Raw genomic sequence first — 21,999 nt, forward strand, 5'->3', positions numbered from 1 at the left:
TGTTCCCTTGAATCTTGTACCGCATTATAGCATTACCACACAGGCTCTGCCTCGGTCTCTGTCTTCTAGGGAAGGAGCTAAGACAGGCATCGAGGAGGCTGCCCTTTGGGGATACTGGCTTTGTGTGGGCCACACAAAAAACTCCCAGCCTTCCCAGCCCAGACCTTGTCTCCATCCTCCTTATTGAAAGGGCATGACCTTCGAAGACCAGGCTCCTGGCCCTGAAGGACCGCAGGGGCCCAGGGCCATGTAGGCTCTAGCTGTCCTCATCTCTCCAGATTTGCATTCTGGGCTCAGGTGATTTCCCTTACCTTTCTGCCATATCAGTCATTTATTTTAAAGATGTTTTCAAATAATTATCTAGCAACTTAGGTGTTCTATACAAAAAGCATGTCTCTAGACATTCTTGCTACCTATAATACCTGGAAATTGCTTCTTTTCTCCTTAGTTTTTCTCTCTCCCTCTTTGTTTTTCCCTTGGTCTCCAGTCTCCCACGGCTTCCAGAATATGATATAGGTGTGTCTCTGGGAAGCTCCACACTAAATCTCTGGGATTCAAATTTCTGCAACCCCCACCCCAGACCCAGCTCCATGTATTGTATCTACAAGCAACTTTAGTAAATTTATTAGAACTGGCAAAGAATGGCAAGGACACTATGTAGAGCTGGAGAGGTCCTAGGGGAGGACATGGTCACTCCTCATTGTGCAGAATGGGAAACAGAGGCACTGCATGTGGGCTCAGCATCCAGCCAGCCAGCACTTGCTTCTCACACACAATTGTAGGGAGGGTGGAAAGAATGACTGAAAAGCACTTTTTAAATAGCTGTCAGCAACCATTTCCAGTCAACCTACATGGAGGTCTTAGTCACTGTGAAGAAAAACATACACTGAGCCATTTGCTCATAGTGACACTCCACATGAAGTCATCCATTGAGACCCAGTGTCAGCCTGCATGTCCTCAATACCTAAGTTCAGAATCAATTATCCTGAACAAATGGAGGATCAGGAAATTAGCGGGTACTAATAAAGACAGGAGAGGAATGAGCAATTGCATGAATCTTCTGTCTGTTGTCTGCTGATGCAGGGAATTTCTGAAGGTTTGCTGACTGTTCCTCCAGCTCTGTTGTCACCTGAGTGGGAATTCCTTTGTGGACTGGCCACCCACAGTGCAGTGTCTCCAAAGCCTACTTTTGGAATGGGGGTCCTACGTGCAAAGCCAAATTAAAGGAACTTTCAAGATGGTTCAAGCAGACAAGATCAGGTGCGCTCAGGGTGATATGGTCAAATGCTTTTTCTGCATCAATTGAGAGGACCATATCAATTTAAAATAAAAAAAATTTTAATTTAAAAAATAAAAAAACTAATGATGTAATGTATGGTGATTAACATGATTAACCACATTGTCCTCTCAACTGATGCAGAAAAAGCATTTGACAAAATACAGCATCCTTTCCTGATTAAAACTCTTCAGAGTATAGGGATAGAGGGAACATTCCTCAAGCTCATAAAATCCATCTATGAAAAACCCACAGCAAATATCATCCTCAGTGGGGAAAAGCTGAGAACCTTAAGATCAGGAACACAAGGATGCCCACTCTTGCCACTATTGTTCAACATAGTACTAGAAGTCCTAGTAACAGCAATCAGACAACAAAAAGAAATAAAATGTACTCAGATTGGCAAGAAGAAGTCAAACTCTCTCTCTTCACAGATGACAGGATACTTTATGTGGAAAATCCAAAAGACTCCACCCCGAATTACTAGAACTCATACAGCAATTCAGTAATGTGGCAGGATATAAAATCAATGCACAGAAATCAGTTGCTTTCTTATACACTAACAATGCAACTTTAGAAAGAGAAATTAGAGAAACAATTCCATTTACAATAGCACCAAAAACCGTAAGATACCTCGGAATAAACCTAACCAAAGAGGTAAAGGATCTATACTCTAGGAACTACAGAACACTCATGAAAGAAATTGAAGAAGACACAAAAAGATGGAAAAACAGTCCATGGTCATGGATCGGAAGAATAAACATTGGTAAAATGTCTATGCTACCCAGAGCAATCTATGCCTTCAATGCCATCCCAATCAAAATCCCAATGACATTTTTCAAAGTGCTGGAACAAACAATCCTAAAATTTGTATGGAATCAGAAAAGACCCCAAATCGCCAAGGAAATGTTGAAAAAGAAAAACAAAGCTGTGGGCATCACGTTGCCTGATTTCAAGCTATACTACAAAGCAGTGATCACCAAGAGAGCATGGTACTGGCACAAAACAGACATATAGACCAGTGGAACGGAATAGAGAGCCCAGATATGGACCCTCAACTCTATGGTCGAATAATCTTCAACAAAGCAGGAAAAAAATATGCAATGGAAAAAAGACAGTCTCTTCAATAAATGGTGCTGGGAAAATTGGACAGCTATATACAGAAGAATGAAACTCGACCATTCTCTAACACCATACACAAAGATAAACTCAAAATGGATGAAAGACCTCAATGTGAGACAGGAATCCATCAAAATCCTAGAGGAGAACATAGGCAGTAACCACTTTGACATCGCCCACAGCAACTTCTTTCAAGATACATCTCCAAAGGCTAGTGAAACAAAAGCAAAAATGACTTTTGGGACTTCATCAAGATAAAAAGCTTCTGAGGTACGGGTCTGTGATTCAACAGTCTTACACAATTCACAGCGCTCACCATAGCACATACCCTGTACCCCTGAAACAAATAATACATTATATGTTAAAAAAATAGAAGAAGATAGTAGGAAGGGAAAAATGAAGGGGGAGATGAACCATAAGAGACTATGGACTCTGAGAAAGAAACTGAGGGTTCTAGAGGGGAGGGGGTTTGGGGGATGGGTTAGCCTGGTGATGGGTATTAAAGAGGACACGTACTGAATGGAGCACTGGGCGTTATATGCAAACAATGAATCATGGAACACTACATCAAAAACTAATGATGTAATGTATGGTGATTAACATAATAAAAAATAAAAAAATTTAAACAATTTTAAAAATAAAAAACTAATAATGTAATGTATAGTGATTAATGTAACATAACAAAATTTAAAATTTAAAAAATGCAAAAAAAAGATAAAAAGTTTCTGCACAGCAGAGGAAACAGTCAACAAAACAAAGAGGCAACCCACAGAATGGGAGAAGATATTTGCAAATGACACTACAGATAAAGGGCTGGTATCCGAGATCTATAAAGAACTTCTCAAACTTAACCCCCAAAAAACAAATAATCAAGTCAAAAAATGGGCAGAAGACATGAACAGACACTTCTCCAAAGAAGACATACAAATGGCTAACAGACACATGAAAAAATGTTCATCATCATTAGCCATCAGGGAAATTCAAATCAAAACCACATTGAGATACCACCTTACACCAGTTAGAATGGCAAAAGTTGACAAGGCAAGACAACAACATGGCAAAAGTTGACAAGGCAAAACAATAAATGTTGGAGAGGTTGAGGAAAAAGGGGAACCTTCTTATACTGTTGGTGGGAATGCAAGTTGGTACAGCCACTTTGGAAAACAGTGTGGAGGTACCTCAAAAAATTAAAAATAGAGCTACCCTATGACCCAGCAATTGCACTACTGGGTATTCACCCCAAAGACACAGATGTAGTGAAAAAAAAATGCCATATGCACCCCAATGTTCATAGTGGCAATGTCCACCATAGCCAAACTGTGGAAAGAGCCGAGATGCCCTTCAACAGATGAATGGATAAAGAAGATGTGGTCCATATATACAAAGGAATATTACTCAGCCATCAGAAAGGATGAATTCCCAACTTTTACATCCACATGGCTGGGACTGGAGGAGATGATGCTAAGTGAAATAAGTCAAGCAGAGAAAGTTAATTATCATACGGTTTCACTTACTTGTGGAACATAAGGAACAGCATGGAGGACATTAGGAGAAGGAAGGGAAAAATGAAGGGGGGGAATCGGAGGGGGAGACGAACCATGAGAGACGATGGACTCTGAGAAACAAACTGAGGGTTCTAGAGGGGAGGGGGGTGGGGGGATGGGTTAGCCTGGTGATGGGTATTCAAGAGGGCATGTTCTGCGTGGAGCACTGGGTGTTATGCACAAACAATGAATCATGGAACACTACATCAAAAACTAATGATGTATTGAATGGTGACTAACATAACATTAAAAAAAAAAAAAAAGATGGTTCAAGCAGTTTTTCCACCTGGGCCTCCAGTGGAAAATCCACACGGTACAGACTCAACTCTTGGCCCTCTTGCTTGGCTGAACACACATGGGCCCCATGGATATTCCCTGGGACATTGGACAGCCTGCATGTGCAGGCTTCCCCTCCCTACAAGATCCTCTGAGATCTTAACTTCTGTATCCTCCCTCCTCCATTCTCTGCCTCCCTCAGTCTTCAGCAGACCCTTTGTCTACTCTTGGGCTTTACCATTTTCACTGTCTTTGGCAAACTTGGTAAGTCAATGTTAGTATCACCTCTGTGTGTTTCTGTGCAAGGCAGAAGCCTGGCAAAGCAGGTCTTGGGATATGTGCCCCTGAGGCTGCAAGAGGTGCACATATTCAGGTCTGCCTACTAGGGCTCCCTGCGGTGAGGAGGGCAGGAGGGGTGTGTCAGACATTCACTTTGTTGTTCTCACCTCCCCCGCTCAGAGCATCGTCTCCTCAGCCCTCTCTCACAGAAGTCCTTCCACCTCAGGCTTCCCCCTTCTGAGGCTAGGAGTGATTTGTTCTTATTCACACTCCTGCTTGTCAGATTTGCTTCCTGCCAGCCTGGTCTGTTTGTGCACCTAAGAACTCTCCATCAGTTCAGTCCACCTCGGAGAGGGAAAGGTGAGGATGGGCACCTCAGAAGGCTTTGTGGGCCCCCTCCCCCCCAATTTCTTCAGCCTGGGTAGGAGGGATGACACCTACTAGGCTACTGCTTTAGGGACTTTTCCTGGCCTTGCTTCTGAGCACAGCTTCTGCCTGCTCCCGTTCTTCCATCTGGCTGCTGGGACCACCCCATGCTTGAGGGTCAGGGCCCCTTGCCTCTCTACTCTGTCAGGGAGAACATGTTCCTCTACCCCTCTTAGCTCTTTGGCTGGCCTAACAATTAAATTAACACAGATTGACGGGAGAAAAAATATTTAATTAAGTATATACGGGGGCCCCTAAGAATATGAGACTCAAAGAGGACACCAAAGCAGGGGGCTTTTAGACAAAGAGACAATAAATTTATGAAGAACTGAGAGGATGAAGAAACTTAGTTTTTGGTACTAATTAGTGAGAAAGCCAAGCACAGTGTTCGCATAGCCTTCCTGGCCCTGAATTCCCTGACTCTGGTGATAAGAATGTTTTTCTACTTTTTGGTGCCCAGAGAGGGTGCCTTTGACATGGGAAATGTATTTCCTGCCTTTGGGGGGGACAAAGATCGTCCTTCTTGCACCGGTTACTTCTGAAGTAACTTTAATTCAAAACTATCAATACACCAAAGTGGCATATTCTGATGGCCTGCCCCGAACCCCATTGATGAGGAGAACAAAGGTAAGAAAAATGTAGCTTAAATTAGATCTCCTTACAGCCTGTAGCCCACTGATAAATACTTGAGACCTGCAGAGCGTGATATTCCTCAAGGAACTCATGGCAGCCTTCATGTTGATATTTTGCTAGAGATTAAAAGCAACCTTATCTTGACAACAGCCAGACCTGCAAGGTCCTGTAGACCCTGCTTTCAGCGTACAGAAATTCCTCAGAAACTTATGTTATTTTTACCTCCCCTCCCTCCACAAACTTAAAAGTATATAATCAGTCACTCCTCACAATCACAGATGCAGCTCTTTCTGCCCATGGGTCTGTCCCCGTGCTATAATAAAAACACCTTTTTGCACCAAAAATGTCTCAAGAATTCTTTTTTGACCATTTGCTCTCAGACCCAAACTTCAAATCACATCATTTTGGTACCCAACGTGGGGCCTGAGTCTTCTCATCTGGACTCTGAGCCTTGGTGCAAACTTGGTGAGTACTTTCTCTTCTCTTCCTTTACTCTCATTTCAGGGGCTTTTCAGGGAGTACAGTCTTACTGAAAAACTTTCATGTCTATTGCTCAGGGTGCAATGCTCTAGCCCATGGCTACTCTATGGGGAGGAGAAAGCCTGTCTTTTGCCTGGAAGTTAGCACCCTGGCCAGGACGGTAATTAGACCCAGAAACTTGATGCCCTCTCTCTATTCCTATTCTCATACAAAGTTGTCTTTCTTGGGCAGGGGACAACCGCCTAAGTCACTAGGATGGCTGCCAACCTTAAGACTTCCATATGAGGTTTCCTCCTCATTGGTCTAATGTGATCCCCTTCATGTCTCTGGTCTAGCCAATTCGGACCATGAGACCTCTGCACAGAGAGGGCCAAAACCAGTATCCAATTGAATTAAAATCCAACTAGGAACCATTTCCTAGGGAAGTTGGTTATAAGGACTATATGTGTGGAAATGTCAGTTAGATCATGGTGGATTTCTGTCTTTACTATTTTCCATCAATGTCCCCTACTAAATACTTAAATTACAAAATTGGGTAACACTGCCTTGTGAAACTTTTTTAGCATTTTCGTTGGGTTAAAAACAGCCGGTTCTTCATGGCACGGCATCTCAGTCCATTCACCAGCACCCATTTGTAGCCTAGGATGTAATGCAGAAGTGGGGAAATGCCAGCATCCCTCCTATAAGGCAAGGTGGTGTTCACAGAAGCTCCTAAGAGGGACACCGCTGGTCACTTTGGCACCGGGAACCTCTGACCTTTCCTGTGTGGAATGCCACCTGGGAGTCGGGTGCGGGGAGTTTTCTTGGTAATGGACGTTCTATGTTTCTTTTTCACTTCCCAAGGACTTTTAACCCACTGGATATAATTCAGATTGCAAGATTTAAGAAATCTTCTGGTCTTCTGTAACACTGCATGGCCTCAGTACTCCTTAGGAGATGAGGAAAAATGGCCTGTTAATGGGACATTAAGCTTCAATACGATGTATCCATTAGATCTCTTCTGCAGAAAACAGTGCAAATGGATCGAGGTACCCTATGTTCAGAACTTCATGGCCCTAAATCAGGACCTAAGGGCCTTTTGCAGAATGTGTTCGGCCATTAACCAGGCTAGAAAACCCCATCCTAATATATTGGATGATGATTGAACAGGCTTCTTTCAAATAAACCCAGGTTGCTGGAGGAATCCCTGACAAAGGGGACACTGACTCTCTTTCACTGTTCCTCCTAGTAGACCCAGACTACTCTAACTGTACCTGTGGTCTTCTTCCTCATTCATTTCCCAGGTTAATGGCTATGATGACTGGAGCTAACTGTGGTTAGTCTACCTTGGGATGGGGACTTTAAGGAATATTCCCAAGCAGCTGCTGAAACTCCTTTTGTTTCAGGGAAGCTCCCTGTCTTCTCCCGCCCCACATGGACTGCTTATTTCCACTTGTTGGTAGAAAGAAAACCTGTCTTTTCATCTGTCCTAGCTGATGAGCTTTAAGACCAAGGAATCCTTATTCTCTGCCCTCTGGGCTTTTATCCACCTCCGCAGTACCTCGCCTCTCCTGCCTTCCCCTCCCCCGCTTCCTGTTTCTGCACTTCCTTGGGTGCAGCCTGCATAACTGGCTCCTACCATCCTGGGTGCTTCTGGCACCATTGGCCCCTGCTCCTCCTCCCCTCACTGTCAAGGAGCAAAGAGCACCCCTTTGGACTTACACCACCCACTTCAGATTTCCCCACCAGTGCCCCAGGTAAAAATTGACAATGGGGAACAAATTGACATTTCAGTGAACCCAGGTGAAACATATTCGATCTTTAAACTAATTTAAGTTTGTTGGTTTAATTAAGATAGACATGTCTTTAGAGTTGTCAGCATTAAATATAAAACTTTTATTCTACCAAGGTTTGTTGAAGGTCAACTAAGCTCTTGATCTTTATTGCAATTTGTCAACAAAAAGACTTAAAATGGTGGTTCATTTTGTCGGTCTCAAAGTTTTCATGGGTAATTGTTAAGATAGCTTTCGAAGTCTTTGGTAACCTGAAACCTTAAAGTTTTGCTTGGATTATAAATTGGATTGAATTCATTGGACACCTAGGTTTTTTCCAAATGAAACAAAATACTAAAGCTTTGATTACTGAGCATAGGTTTGTGCTTTTGACTTCTTATTGCAGAGAAGCCGAGGATGCTTGGGTCTATTGATAAACATGTTTTGTGTTTTCTTAAAACATTGCACCATGGAGAAACAGGTCTTTAAAATTATGAAATATATTCATAAATTTGCCAACTAAAGAATTCTAGTGTAACAGACAGTTCACAATCGGTTACTACTTAGTTTCCACCGGAGACAGGCTTCTAAGAAATTCTGCTAAATGTAATTAAGACGATGGAAATAAGGGAAACAACTCTGAATAAAAAAGTTTATTTAAATAAAATAAAATAAAATAAAATAAATAAAATAAAAAAGTTTCTAAAAAAATAGAAAGTTTATGAAACGAAATCTTTGGGGAGGAATTTTATATGTGGTCAGGACTGACTAAGATTGAAATGCATGCATTTTAAAAGTACACTGGCATAAGATTGAAATTCTGCTTTTCTCTTAAAAAAAAAAGAATGTTTTCTTGGATTGTTGGTCTGTTCTTCATTTAAAAAAATGTAAACAAAGGTTTTTTTTCTCTTTTGGCTGCCTGGAAAACCAAAACTTATGTTTTGTCTTTTTCAGGTCTTTGATTACTTAAAGTTAAAACTTCTCAATATTAAAGGAGCTAAGTTTTGCTAACAACTGTATAACCGTACATATTTGCCCTTGGAATCTCTTATTGCCACCTTAGTTAAATAAATAAGTTTTAAGTTGTGTCATGATCTGTAATACTATTTAGGCATGTGCTTTATAACTTTGGAGGCTTTTTAACAAACAGTCCCATGATTTAAATTGTAAATGAAGTCTCTTTGACTACTTAGGCTTGTTTATTTCGTATGTTTGTTCAGGTATAAGGCCATCACTCGATATTCTGATTATTGAAGTGTGTAGGTGTCACAGAAATAACCAGATTTCCTTGTCAGCTATATTATAACAAACTGTCAACAGATCTTTAAACATGTCCATTTTCAAGTCTTTTGTCATTTATAGTTATTGTTCTTATTTTCTTGTGAAACATGTTGCATCTTCAAGGAGGTTCATAAAAAGGGCTTTTGATAAATACAGGTATTTGATATCTTTAATACTGTAAAACTAAAATTGGTAAGAATTTCCAGAACTAACTAAAAGGCTGCATTCAAACTGAACAAGCATTAGTAACATGGGACTAAATGAACTGAGGAAGATGATTGTAGTTTTGTGACTCCTGTTTGAAACATTGCTGATTCTCTAAAATTTGCTCTTCCGTATCAAGGAAACTTTCTCTTAAGATATCCATGACTTGCAGAAATATGATAAATATTTCTTTGTGAACAATTTGAATCATTTAACTTTTCTCTCTACCTGAACCCTCTGAAATTCAGAAACTCTCAGTGAATATTCTTTCTTCCATGGCAATTACAACCATATGCATAAGTTCAGTAAGAATCTGTTCTTGTAACAGGACGCCATCGGAAACATCGGTTATTTTACCAAAGCTTTTTACTAGAATGCCATATTTGAGAGACATGCATGGACTTAGATATGACTATAGATCTTTAAGGAACTAAGATTGACTTCATGAAGCATGAAGCCAATAGAGCCCCTTAGGAATGTTGGCCTGATACCTTGCTTACAGAATTCCCGGCAGCCTTACCTGGTAGGCAAAGAATGTCACTTCCTGGCAGTTGCAGGAAACTCAGGATATTTTTGAGACCTCGAGCAGAGGAATTCACCCAAATCTACAGATATTGCAGGCATGTCTGATGGCAAGCATTTGGCTTGGCTTCTGGCCTAGAGAGGCTACTAAAAGTTCAATCGAGATTCCCCATAGAAGTTCCCACAAAGCAGATTCTAAAAGATTTATATGATCAATCACTAATCTTGGTGAGCTTATGTAAATCCTTAGGCCAAGTTTTGCTTTTTTTTTTTTTTTTAAGATTTTATTTATTGGACAGAGAGAGACACAGCGAGAGAGGGAACACAAGCAGGGGGAGTGGGAGAGGGAGAAGCAGGCTTCCCGCGGAGCAGGGAGCCCGATGCGGGGCTCGATCCCAGGACCCTGGGATCATGACCTGAGCCGAAGGCAGACGCTTAACCACTGAGCCACCCAGGCACCTGCAAATGAGTCTTGATTTGGCTACCTATCTTTGATAAAAATGAGGGTGATTATAGTAAGTATCTCAATAACATATCTTTATAGATAGTATATTTTCATACTATTTATCATAAACTAGACTAGATTCTGAATTCTTCTGGTTTCCTCAAATATCTAACTAATGGATACTCAGACTGATGAAGGATAGTTGGAAGACAGGCAGGCAAGAACAAGCCACCCCCACCCCACCCGCCCTAAGAGGAAACCACCCTTAAAAGGATTTTACACTGCCCCGGAAGGAGCCCTCCACCCTTTCCCATATGATAGATAGGTGACAAAAACCTGATTGGATGACAGGTACAGGGAGGGTTAATCATATTAAAACAGCCCACACCAGAGAACCCATAAAACTCCTAGACTTAGAAACTCTGGTGGCAACGCACTCGGGTCCCCTCCCTCCTCTGGAGCTTTCTACTATCACTTTGCTATCCCTCAATGAACCTTGCTTTGCTGCCCACCACTCCGTCGGGTCTACCTCTTCATTCCTCGAAGCACTGTGACCAAGAACCACGGGCACCAAAAGAGAAAAATTCTGTAACAAGACCACATGCTCCCTAAACCTGATCTGACAGTTACTAGCAACCTACCCCATATAAACCCAGGAGACATGGTTTATTTAAAGGATTAGAAGTCTAATACAACAGGGGATTTTAACTCCAAAATGGAAGGGCCCCTACTGGGTCATATTATGTACTCCCACGGTCACAAAATTAGAAGGACATTCCTCACGGGCTCATATATCAAGAATTAAACCTGTACATTCCTCACAGAAATCCTGTGTACCAGCTAACGCACCTTCTTTTTCCTGTGAACCTGTGGAAGACCTCAAACTTCTCTTCAAATGACAACGAAGGACTGGAGGAGAATTTTGGCCAACTATCAAAAGTCTTTTTTATTAGGCTTCTTTTTCTCATAATACTATTAACCTTCTTTTCTTTTCTTTTCTGGTGTCTCCCTACCTGGTGCCAAGACTCCTTCAATGCCATAACTTCAAGCCAACAGATGGTCCCTTCTACTCAAGGAGGTTCAAAGATGTTGTCTACATTGGATTCAGCTGCCTGGCTTTGGTAACTCCTATATGTAAGTTCCCCAGCTGACCAATGTTGACCCATAAGTAGGGACATCTCTACACCCCTATTTAGCAGGAAGAAGTTACAGAAGATAAGACCTTCCACACTCAGCAACCGTAAAGATTTAAAGGTCAAAATTGCTCAGGGGGAAAAATGATGAGAACAAAGTCAAGAAAACTGTAGCTTAAATTAAATCTCCTTACAACCTGTAGCCCACTGATAAATACTTGAGACATGCAGAGTGTGACGTTCCTCAAGGAACTCATGGCTGCCTTCATGTTGATGTTTTGCTAGAGATTAAAAGCAACCTTATCTTGACAACAGCCAGACCTCCAAGGTCCTGTAGACCCTGCTTTCAGTGTACAGAAATTCCTTAGAAACTTACGTTATCTCTACCTCCACCCCTCCACAAACTTAAATGTATATAATCAGTCACTCCTCACAATCACAGATGCAGCTCTTTCTGCCCATGGGTCCTGTCCCTGCGCAATAACAAAAACACCTTTTTGTACCAAAAACGCCTTGAGAATTCTTTCTTGACTGTTTGCTCTCAGACCCAAATTTCAAATCACATTACCATCAACTTGTTGCCTGTGTAGGGGAGAAAATTTAATCCTCCTTCCATTCTAGGTTCTTTGAGCTGATCTAAAATTAAAATGATATGAGACAGATTAACAGGAGAGAAACAAAAGTGTAATAACATGTATACTTCCTGTATACACGGAAGAGACCCAGGAACACTAAGTAACTCTCTGAAATGGCAGAAACCATCACCTTAAACACCATCTTCAGCTAAGGACAAAAGAAGATGTTGAGGGTGGGGGTTCAGTTTGGGGAACTTACCAGGAAAAGCACAGTGAACATGGGTAAGGTCGTTATGTAGATTTAAGTCCTTGCTTCGCCACTGAGAAGAGTTCTAGAGATTTAGAGTCATCCCCCTCTTCATGGTACAGTGAGGGACATGCACTTACAAGTTGAGATTTCCCTTATAAATGTCAATGTCTCTCACAAAAGAGTAACTTCTATCTGGTTTTTAGAGGTTCTCCAGTGTTTGCAGTTTCTTAAAAATAATCAGCCTAAAGTAATCCTCATGCCAAAGAGACAGATTTTTGGGTTGGTAAATTCTGCTCCCTTTTGCCTCATCCACCAGCCATCAGGACCCTATGGTCTTCTCCCCTTGGTTCTGCTGTGGGGTCACCAAGACAAGCACAAACCCTCTGAGATTTCAGGGCTTGGATGCTGCCCACCCTGGGAAGCATGTTATCTCCCAAAGAACAGAGCTTGAAGTTTGAAGGGATGAGCAGGTTCCTCTGAGATGGAAACTGAAAGCAGGGGCCACCCCCTGGTGAGGTGGAAAGCACCAGTGTGGGAACCTGCCAGGCCTGGCTTCTAGTCCTGCTCCTGCTCTCACCCCACAGTGACCTTGGGTAGGTGGCTTTCCCTCTCAAGCTGGTGTTCCACCCTATAACTTAATTGTGACAGTGTCGGGGGCTGCCATGGGAAGTGATGACAAGGTGACACAGTGCCTACCGCAGAGGGGGTCCCTGGCAAAGAATCACTTCTCCCCTAATTGTGCCAAGAGTCAATGACAAATCCTTGCTGAGAGTTGACCATGTTGGTACTGCTTACAGCAGTGGACAGAGTCCCTGCCCCCATGATGCTCCCGTTGAGTGAGCAGACAGACGTTAAACACATTCCATACACAAGAGGGTAGTGATGAAGTGTGCTCAGCTCTGTGAAGAGGAAATGATGGACTGAGACAATCAACAGTGTGGGAAACCTAATACAGCTTAGAGGGACAGGGAGTTCCCTGTACAGAACCAACTTGCCATCTAGAGAGACAGCCAAGTAGAACATCCTGTTCTCTGCTCCCCTGTCTCCTGGCTAGAGGAACACTTCGGTCTGCCCATCTGGCAGAGAGACAAGACTTTAAGGTCACCTCTCCCCCAACCCCACCAGCCACCCCTAAATACTTCAGCAGAGAGTGGGACAAGCAGGCCTGCATTGTGGGACATCTCTGGGGCTTCCAATATGTCATGAGTGTGTTAAAAAGAAAACCACAGGCCCAGGGCACCCGGGTGGCTCAGTCGGTTGAGTGTCCGATTATTGATTTCAGCTTAGGTCATGATCTCAGGGTCCTGGGATGGAGCCCTGCGTCAGGCTCCGTGCTCAGCAGGGAGCCTGCTTGAGATTCTCTCTCCCTTGTCCTCTGCCCCTCCCCCCCCAAGCACGTGTGTGCATGCTCTCTCTCTCAAATAAATAAATCTTAAAAAAAATCATTAAAAAAAAAAGAAGGAAAGAAAAGAAAACCGTAAGCCCCAAGGCTAGGCAAATCACCAAACTAGAGATTAATACCTAACTTAATTGCAGTTTCAAGCTCCCTGAGAAATAAAGTCTAAACCAGTCAGTTAGGAATTTTGTGGTCAGCATGAGTGAGGTAATCTGTCACCTGGGCTCCCCATTCCCCAAAGGAAGATGACATAATCGGCATGGTAAGACCCTGTGCCCTTGGGCGCCTGGGTGGCTCAGTCGTTAGGCGTCTGCCTTCGGCTAAGGTCATGATCCCAGGGTCCGGGGATCAAGCCCCACATCAGGCTCCCTGCTCTGCGGGAAGCCTGCTTCTCCCTCTCCCACTCCCCCTGCTTGTGTTCCTGCTCTCGCTATGTCTCTCTCTGTCAAATAAATAAATAAAAATCTTTAAAAAAAAAAAAAAAAAAGACCCTCTGCCCTTATCGCTAAACGAAGGTTACTTTGCCTGGAACAATCTTTCTTTTCTTTTCCTAATAACTTCTTGCCCCACCCTCCTTCCTATAAAAACCTTTCACTTTGTACAACTCCTCAGAGCATCTCTCAGTTTGCTGGACAGCCTGCTGCCCCATTCAAGAATCACTTCAGAAAGCCAATCAGATCTTCAAACCTACTTGGTTGAATTTTGCTTTTACTAAGGGTCAACCTAAATCTGTCAGGAGGCAATAATTAAGCAAAAGCATTAATTTGGGATCAAAGAATTGCAGTTCAGGATACAGAGGTACAGGCAGCAACCAAATCGTGTCCCAGTAGGGAGCAAATGTCCCAGGTTTGCAGAACAAAAGGGAATGCTTATATATGTTGTTTACAAAAATTGTGACTGGTGCTGGTGGCAGAAAGCTGATCTTCACTAGACATAATTCGTTGCTAAGGTTATCACTAAGAAAAGTCCATTGTGGTAACAAGCTTCAGGTGCTCATGCAGAGTCCTTGGAGTATTTGTGCTTTGGCTTAATTCAAAAGTTCAGGGTTCCACATGATGAGGACGTGAACAGAAGACGCACGTATGGCTCATCTCTTCAATGGCCTCCTGGCTCCATTTTAAAACCCCTGGCCTCATTTGACTTCACCTTTCACATAAGCAAATTCACCAAGACCAAAACTCTAGATCAGTGATATCCAGTAGTAACATAATGCAAGCCACATTGGTAATTTAAAATTTTCTGGTAGTGACTTTTAAAAGTAAAGAGAAAAAGTTAAAATTAATTTTAATAAATATATATTTTTTAAAGATTTTATCTATTTATTTATTTGAGAGAGAGAGAGCGCATGAGAGGGGGGAGGGTCAGAGGGAGCAGCAGACTTCCCGCTGGGCAGGGAGCCCGATGTGGGACTCGATCCCAGGACTCCAGGATCATGACCTGAGCCGAAGGCAGTCGCTTAACCAACTGAGCCACCCAGGCGCCCTTTAATAATTATTTTTTAAACCAAATACCTCCAAAATAGTATTTCAACAGGTAACTAACACAAAATTATTGCATATATATCATATATAATATATTCTACATATTATTATGTATTATTATATATATAATATATATAATATAATATATTGTATATATTATTATACAAATATAATACTACATTATATTATATATAATGTAATACATATTATACATATATATTATACATTATATTACATTATATATATTATATATTACATATATTATATTCTTTTTCATACTAAGTCTTCAAAAAATCTGGTAAATATTTTACATTTATATCACATTGCAATTGAGACTAGCCAAATTTCAAGTACTTGATCACTAACACGTGGCCAGTGCTAGACCTTGTAATATTGAAACCACGGCTCCCAGGAGACATGGGCCCATCAGCACAGGCTTTGGTCACCTGCCAGAGCTGCTCTAGAACCATGCTCGGGGGGCGGGGGGGGCCAGGGGCAGCCAGCACTTACAGCGACTTGTGTGGAATGACAAGGCATTCCCTCGTCCAGGGACATACAGCCAGGCCCGGAGAGGAGCCTCGACCTCCGTCCGCTCTTGCAGTGCCCCCCTCCCCAGGAGTCTGCTCTTGTTCATCTTTCCAACTTGTTCTTTCTCCCCGAAGAATTGACTGTAACTGATGTTTTTTTTTCTCTCTCTCTCTAAGCTTTCACCTGTATTGTTACCTGCAGATACTGCAACCACATGTCAGAGCCAGTGTGAGGTGATAGAAAGAACATGATCCAGTGTGTCAGAGAAGACAGGTCCCAGTTCCTGCCCATCTTTTACCAGACATCGATAAATGGTGATGAGTACACCCGGCTTTATAGGGTTCTGTGAGGACCACGAGAAATGACAAATGTGGAAATGTCTTGTGAAACCGGGAAGCCCTTTGTAAAGCCAGAAACAACTCCTGGGTTCCACAGCCTCGCCCAGGATCTGCCTCTAAAAAGCTATTACAAACTCACAGTTGGGAAGGGGAGTCTGTGTTAGACCAGGAGCTCCGTCCCCGGACGAGGTCTAAAGCCCAAGCTTCAGCACCCTTTTCCTGAATAAACTCTGGCTTCAGTTCCGTCTTCTCATTTTTGTAACGTGCTAAGAACACCCAGCTCACAGGTCAACAGGCTGAGGATCAAATGAGCCCCTGGCCATGGCGCGTCTGGCACACGACCATGGAGGGGACCTTGCTGCCTTTCAACCTTCTCAGCCCTGGCCTTGGCCCGCAGTTCATGTTATAACCACTAGAGGGAGCGCCAAGACTTCCATTTTGAACACGCTTCCACCCACCAGCGACCCCAGCTGCTCTCCCAGAGCCAGGAGGAAAGCCCTTTAGGAAGGAGCTGTGGTTGCCCACCTTGAGCGTGCCTGGAAGGCATCTGTTCTGTGTTCTGTAAGCTCAAGAGAAACAGCCAGACACTGCATGTAGGGAAATTCCTGACCTCGGGGGACTCCCTGCCCACCCACCAACCTACATGCCAAGTTGCCCCAGGTAGGTTACTCCTCTAGCCTCCTCACTTGAGAGGGGGCCGGCGCCTGTGGACATGCTTCGTAAACCGTGTCTGAGCTGCCCATGCACGCTGTGGCTGGTCTGTGCATCGTTCCCATTCTATGGGCTGTACCGTGTGGGAATCCCTCATAGAAGAAAAGAGAAGGAAAACTCGCCTGTCAGTGGCCTGACCAAGAAGTTCCCCCCGAACATCACAGATGCTCAGACAAGACCACCCCACAACTGCAAAATTACCAAAACACCCGTCATCCCTGACCAGCATCCCTGCTTCTTTACCAGTGAAGTCTCTCGGCCAACTCCAATCCCGCCCCCCTCGCCACCTCCCAGGCAGAATTTCATAAGATACCCGTCACTGAATGCCTCTGTGTCCTCATAGCCTCTGACCCAGAACTGACCCTGTCTCCTGCATCCCTCCTGAGCCTCATCCATCAGGAGCCCAGATCCTCTATGTCCTTCCCAACTGCCCCTTACGGAGATGCTCCCTCATTCCTCTGGCTTCTCACTGTTGCTCACAGTCTTCAGTCTGCAAGCACTGAGAAAGAATTCCATTCGGACTGACATCAAACTGGGGATATTTGTTTGCTACGGCTGCGAGAACAAAATACCATAGACTGGGGTGGCTTAATCAACGGAATTTATTTCTTACATTTCTGGAGGCTGGAAATCCCAGATCAAGGTGTTGACAGGGTTGGTTTCTCTGGTGTCGATGGTCACCTTCGTGCTGTGCCCTTGCATGGCCTGTCTTCGACGTGCAGATCCCTGGTGTCTCTTCCCCTTCTTGTATGGACACTGGTCCTGTTGGATCCGGGCCCCACTCTTATGAACTCACTGAACCTTAATTACCTCCTTAAAGATCATATCTCCAAATACAGTCACATTAGAGGTTAGGGCTTTAACATGAATTATGGGGGACGCAAACATTCAGTCCATAACACTTGGATTTTAATTTTTCTCTAAGCACAGTACAAAGGTCATTTGGGAGAGGACCTGGAGAAGACTGTCTGAGAGTTCGAAGTAGAACAGTCCCTGTCACTCAGAAATCCTAAGCCCTGGAGACCCAGGAGAAGGGGCACATTGAACGGCTTCCCCTGGGTGAGGCCTTTAACCCTCTTGACCCTCTGTACAGCTTGGTCCGTCTGCTGGCATGTCCTCACGAGGGGCACGCCTCCACCAAGCCCTCTTAGGAAGAGATTATTCCTTCCTCCGTGTGTCCCCAGCATTCAGATTTCTAGTACTCATGACCCCATTTGGGACCTTCTTGCTTTGAATAATCCTTGATTTGCTGAAGGCCCACCATGTTCCAGGCACCGTGTGAGGTACTTGACCTATGTTGTTGCTAATCCTCATGCCACCCTGCCACGTGGGTTTTATTATCTTGACTTTCACAGGAAGGCAAGTAGGCTCAGAGAAATAACTTGTTCGAGGCCACACAGCTTGAAAGTGGCAGGGTCCGCCTTTTAACCAGCACAACATGACTCCAATTAATTGTAGGTCTGCGGGTTCTATATAAAATCGTCATCCAAAGGCTTGTCACCCACACATGCCACTCCTTCCTGGGAAATGCAGCTGCGGCAGATGTTTTGGGACACAAAGCCATGAGCTTTGAATGAAACCAGTGAACTGGGAAGAGTCCTGCAGACAAAATTGTCCCTGAGCCTCGCCGTGTCTGCTGATGGGCAGCCCAGCCCGATGCTCCTGACCCTGGGGAGTGCTATGGAGAGGTGGAGCCATGGGGAGGGAAGCAAAAGAGCTGGTTGGGCAGAGGCGAGACAGAGCCTTCCTGCATCCTGATCCTTACCTGTTGTGTAACATTCCCTGAGCTGTCTCTTCTTGCAGGCTCAGACAGTGGAAGGCTGCCCCCGTTCATCTTTGTGTTGCACACAACCAGCCCTGAGAATGAGCTATGGCATCAATAAATACCTGACAAGTGAATGAGTGAGCAGAGTCAGGCAGATGATGCATGGCCTGTGAACAAAAGTGTAATGCAGACAACAGGGCTTACTAATGACTGCTGAACAGTTAACGTGCAAATGATTACTTGTTTGGGAATAAAGGGGCATTTTTGCTTTAGTTTACAATGAGCCTTTAGGACTTCTGCCTCCACCTACTGAGACTGAGAAATAATTCAATGCAAAGGAGACTCCTGGAGAAGAATGACACACATTTTCTTTTCTTTTTTAAAAAAAGATTTTATTTATTCATTTGAGAGAGTGAGCGCGAGTGGGGTGCGGGGCAGAGGGAGAAGCAGAGTCCCCACTGAGCAGAGAGCCCGAACGCTGGCCTAGATCCCGGGACTCCAGAATCATGACCCAAGCTGAAGGCAGACGACCAACCAACTGAGCCACCCAGGTGCCCCCACATTTTCTTTTTTAAAAAAATTTCCAGGGGCGCCTGGGTGGCTCAGCCTGTTAAGCGTCTGCCTTTGGCTCAGGTCATGATCCCAGGGTCCTGGGGTGGAGCCTGCTTCTCCCTCTCCCTCTGCTGCTCCCCCTGCTTGTGCTCTCTCCCGTGTGCTGTCTCTCACTCTCTCAAATAAATAAATAAATTCTTTAAAAAATAAAATAATAAAAATTTAAAAATTGCCAGTATTTTTTCTGGCTTTACAGTGTTATTGACATTCAACATAGTATAAATCTAAGGCGTACAATGTGATGATTTGATACACATATATTGCAAAATGTTCACCACAGTAAGGTTAGGTGATACATCCTTTGCCTCACATAGTTACCATTTTGTTGTTGTTGTTATGATGGAACATTAAGAAGCAACTTTCAAGTATATGACACAGTATTGTTAGCTACAATCACCATGCTGCGGATGAACTTATTCATCTTATAACTGAAAGTTTGTACCCTCTGGCCCACATCGCCCCATTTCCCTCACCCCTCAACCCCTGGTAAACACCATTCTACTCTCTGTTTCTCTGAGTTTGATATTTTTAGATTCCACACATAAATGAGATCATACAAGTATTTATCTTTCTTGGACAGACACATTTTCACATATGAATCACAGATGGATTTCATTTACTTTAAAAAAAGCATACTAGGGACACCTGGGTGGCTCAGTCGGTTAAGTGACTGCCTTCAGCTCAGGTCATAATCTCAGTGTCCTGGGATCGAGTCCCGCCTCAGACTCCTTGCTCAGCGGGGAGCCTGCTTCTTCCTCTGCCTTCTGATCCCCCTGCTTGTGCTCTCTCTGACAAATAAATAAAATCTTTAAAAATAAATAAATAAATACAAAAGCTCACTAATCATCACACACACACACACACACACACACACACACACACACACACACACGTGAGCTTCGGAATATAACAAAATGTTGCCTAATCCGCGTCTTAAATGCTCCATATGGAGAAATGTCATAATCCAGGAATTATAGTTATGTTGCTGGATATGCGATTTCACCCAATGTTGGCTTCTTTACAAGAACCCGGACATACACTTAAGCTACAGGACATGTACTAGCTTTGAGGAAATATACCTCTTTGACGTCTTTTGCACGCAAGTTAAATTGACTTGACATCGGAGGTTTACAAAATCTTGGTCATGGATCGAAAAACACTTTTGAAAAGGGGATTTTTAAGTGATTTTTCCATTTAATTCACTCAAAGTGTTGAAAGATATGCCTCCTTGTGGCCAATTCAGATTTGTGGATATTCCAAATTTGTCAGAAGTTAAAGTGCTCACAGTACTGAAACAGCCTGAGGTCTAGTCACCAAGTAGAATGTTGAAGCCTTTGAAGGAAGCCTGGTGTCAGCATGTGGCTCTTTTTAAGCTGAAGTGTTACTGCAGATTCCATCACCAAGAAGGGTACCAACTGAGTAAAATGACTCAGCATCGCTCCCTGGCCACCAAGCGCGCCCTGCTTGCAGCTGTCCCCTGAGAACCCATCAGCATGTCTACAGGATAGCAAACAGTCAGATAAATGTCCTTAGCAGCTGCATGCAAGCCCAAGCCTTTGTTACCTACAAACGTGGATCGAAATGTAACTGGGATTTACACAGAACTGATTCTTTGGGCAGCTGGTTCAAACAGAAATAAATATTGATATTCTGTTTTAGAATTGAGATTTGAAGCTGGCTCTGAATAAAATACAGATCGATCTATTATAACAAGATTTTTTTTTTTTGCTATAAGAGTAAAAGCCTATAAAAGCACCTAAGAAGAAAGCATTTCACTATAACAACAAGATGATTGTTGTGCAGAAACTCTGCAATCTGGTTTGCCTGTATTCACCTGTGGCCACAACCGTAACTTCACAGTGTCCAAGTTTGCAACGACAAGTGCTGCCGTTTCAGATGCTCCGCATGCTAAGAAATTAGATGGCCAAATGTTTCTTTTACAGCCTTTTCTATCTTTGTACCTCATAACGTACCTTTGAAACAAATGTCAGTCACTTCAGGTGACATTATTGGTCCTGAAGGATTACAGAATGTACCTGAGGTGCCTAAAATCTTGGTTCAAGTCCATCCGACCGAGGAAGTTCATCAGGAGCTAATCTGGAAGCACCGGACGCCAAATCCCACCTTCTGTTTTGTGGTCCCATTACAGTCTTACATTAAACAGTATCCACTCCAGCCCCCAAAGCACAATAGGACCCCATAACACCCTGGCGTCCGTTTCTTAGGGTCAAGGGGACCTGACACAGTCGTCCAGACTAGTGCAAGCCTACCACTGGATTTGCCCCTCTACATTTGTACTTCACTATGAAGTTTTTGTTATGTTTTGAACGACTGTATTCGAAATAAAGAAGATTCTCCTGGACGTGTGAGTTTGTCTGTCACTGCTATAGTCACTGATGCCACATACAAGGTTACGTTGTAGATGAGCATATACACGGGCAACTGGCGGACCTGAGAGCTTTTTTTTTTTTTTAAAGATTTTATTTATTTATCTGACAGAGAGAGAGTAGGGGGAGAAACAGAGGGAGAAGGAGAAGCAGACTCCCCGCTGAGCAAGGAGCCTGACTCGGGGCTCAATCCCAGGACCCTGGGATCATGACCTGAGCCAAAGGCAGACGCTTAACCAGCTGAGCCACCCAGGCGCCCCAACAGCTTATTTTCAAAGGCTGGTCAATGATGGGGACCCAGGAGCTCTACTTTATTGCCCCTGGGTATTGAGCTCTAGATCATCTCTAAATCTCTAAGGCAGCAAAAGAAATAACTGCTTTGGGTGCCTGGGTGGCTCAGTTGGTGAAGCAACTGCCTTCGGCTCAAGTCATGATCCTGGAGTCCCGGGATCGAGTCCCGCATCGGGCTCCCTGCTCAGCGAGGAGCCTGCTTCTCCCTCTGACCCTCCCCGCTCTCATGTGCTCTCTCTCTCCCTCTCATTCCCACTCTCTCAAAATAAATAAATAAATCTTAAAAAAAAAAAAAG

At 43.6% G+C, this 21,999-nt stretch overlaps 2 long non-coding RNA genes across 5 annotated transcripts in view; one reads left to right on the plus strand and one right to left on the minus strand.

Moving 5' to 3' along the window:
- Nucleotides 1–7,640: 7,640 nt before the first annotated feature.
- On the plus strand, nucleotides 7,641–21,387 carry LOC112833067 (uncharacterized). The gene is made up of 3 exons (XR_003210539.2): nucleotides 7,641–7,769; nucleotides 11,261–11,370; nucleotides 15,776–21,387. It is a non-coding gene; the product is annotated as an uncharacterized lncRNA (long non-coding RNA).
- The window catches only part of LOC112833073 (uncharacterized), a 12,971-nt gene continuing 8,204 nt past the window's right edge, over nucleotides 17,233–21,999 (minus strand). For 3 of the 4 annotated variants that reach the window (XR_003210542.2, XR_003210541.2, XR_003210540.2), the window contains one exon: nucleotides 17,233–19,813. This is a non-coding gene — a long non-coding RNA (uncharacterized lncRNA). The remainder of the gene's footprint in view (nucleotides 19,814–21,999) is intronic. The other variant, XR_012380991.1, reaches the window with a different exon arrangement.

The sequence above is a fragment of the Callorhinus ursinus genome, unplaced genomic scaffold (assembly GCF_003265705.2).
Source record: "Callorhinus ursinus isolate GAN/ISIS: 27379988/994484 unplaced genomic scaffold, GSC_fseal_2.0 scaffold1, whole genome shotgun sequence".
NCBI classification, from domain to species: Eukaryota; Metazoa; Chordata; class Mammalia; order Carnivora; family Otariidae; genus Callorhinus; species Callorhinus ursinus.